Source organism: Anneissia japonica, unplaced genomic scaffold (assembly GCF_011630105.1).
Source record: "Anneissia japonica isolate Jap-2015-1 unplaced genomic scaffold, ASM1163010v1 scaffold134327_len1791_cov182, whole genome shotgun sequence".
NCBI classification, from domain to species: domain Eukaryota; kingdom Metazoa; phylum Echinodermata; class Crinoidea; order Comatulida; family Comatulidae; genus Anneissia; species Anneissia japonica.
In genome coordinates this window covers 1-1,791 of record NW_022737028.1, presented here as the reverse complement: position 1 = coordinate 1,791, position 1,791 = coordinate 1, and the positions used below count along the sequence as shown (strand labels likewise).

General features: G+C 37.9%; 2 non-coding genes across 2 annotated transcripts; both read right to left on the bottom strand.

The window, feature by feature from the left end:
• Positions 1 to 552: 552 nt before the first annotated feature.
• Positions 553 to 626, bottom strand: Trnat-ugu. The gene has a single exon. It is a non-coding gene; the product is annotated as a tRNA-Thr (tRNA).
• A 961-nt stretch (positions 627 to 1,587) lies between these two features.
• Positions 1,588 to 1,661, bottom strand: Trnat-agu. Its single transcript has one exon. It is a non-coding gene; the product is annotated as a tRNA-Thr (tRNA).
• Between the last annotated feature and the right edge of the window lie 130 nt (positions 1,662 to 1,791).

The window sequence follows — 1,791 nt, the reverse complement described above, 5'->3', positions numbered from 1 at the left end:
ATAGAGCTATCGTTTAATAATAGCTAGTAGTAAATGAAAATATTCAGCCGATTCTACCTAAGTGATCAGTTTTGGTGACAAATAAAATGATGATATACTTCTATTATGGTGACAGCACCAGTCATCAATCACCTAATCAGAATCTCCTAACTGCATGTTTGGTGACAGCATCATCAATGGTGATGGTGATGTCACCGAAAGTGATACTTATCAGATCTATTAGGTAGAATCGAGCACAAAATAATAGTTTTAAAAAAATACTAAAACGTTAGACTGGAAACGGTAAAATAATAACTTTCGATTAGAAAAAGAAAAGGCACTAGGCCTACCCTGATTTGAACCGAGAATCTCCTGTTTATTATATACACGCGCTTTAACCACCTAACGGCCACGGCGCCTGATTGAATTATGCTTCCACCACTTGACCACTGGTTTATGGAACAGATTGACACGCATTGGGTTGCTCTTCATTGATAACGCCTTCGATAATTCATCACCTCGACAGGCAGGTGCAGATAAATATAGTAGAGTTTTCGTCTGACAACAAAAAGTAGGCACTGCCCGGATTCGAACCGGGGATCTCCTGTTTACAAGACAGGCGCTTTAACCAACTAAGCCACAGCGCCGGTTAGAAGTTCTTGTGAGCCCGGAACTCCAAACTTACTGTGCGCCACTCCACCACTGGTGGGCATGGGCATCTTTGAAAACGAGTGTTTAGTCATGATAAAGCTTAAAATTTAATGTTTCGGTTTGATTGCTAGAATTTCGTTTAATCTATTGTTTTTGGACAGGTCCCTTGACTGGAGATAACTTAATAATAAATATTAAATAAAACTTTTGAAACGTGGGACTAAAAACAGTAAAATATAACTTTCGGTTGCAAGAAGTAAAAAGCACGGCGATGATTTGAACAGGGGATCTCCTGTTTGCTAGACAAGCGCTTTAACCAGCTAATCCACCACTTAGCCACTGGGCAATTTGGTTTTATTGAACAGATTGATACACATTGGATTGTTTTTTATTGATAACGCCTTCGATAACTCATCCCCTCAAACAGAAGTTAAAACGTTGGAATAAATAAATAAAACAACAACTTAAATAAGATGAATTATACTGTATTGATTAGATTAAAACGACAGGCAAGTGCATATTAATATAATAGAGGTTTCGTCTGACAGCAAAAAGTAAGCACAGCCCGAATTCGAACCGGGGATCTCCTGTTTACAAGACGGGTGGTTTAACCAACTAATCCACAGCGCAAGTGAGAACTTACTGTGAGAATCGGCACCTTTGAAAACGAGTGTTTAGTGATGATAACGCTTAAACTTATGCTTTTGTTTGATTGCTAAAATTTCGTTTAATCTATCTGTTTTTGGGCAGAAACGTCCCTAATTCCTGATACGATGACATGATTAATGTCGAAATATTTAAACCCGACACGAGCGTGAATTTCGATACTTGGAGTATGTATTACACTATCTTAAATGTCCTAAGACTGGAGATATAACTTAATAATAAATAGTAAATAAGTATATTAAAGAGTTAGACTGAAAAAAGGTAAAATACAACTTTCGATTAGAAAAAGAAAGGCACTGCCCGGATTTGAACCGGGGATCTCCTGTTTACTAGACAGGCGCTTTAACCAACTAAGCCACAGCGCCGGATTTAAAAATGTTTGTGCCACTTGACCACTAGGCGTTTTGGTTTTATTGAACAGATTGACACGTCATGGGTTGCTCTTCATTGGTAACGCCTAAGATAATTCATCACCAGAACATAGATTATTATAGT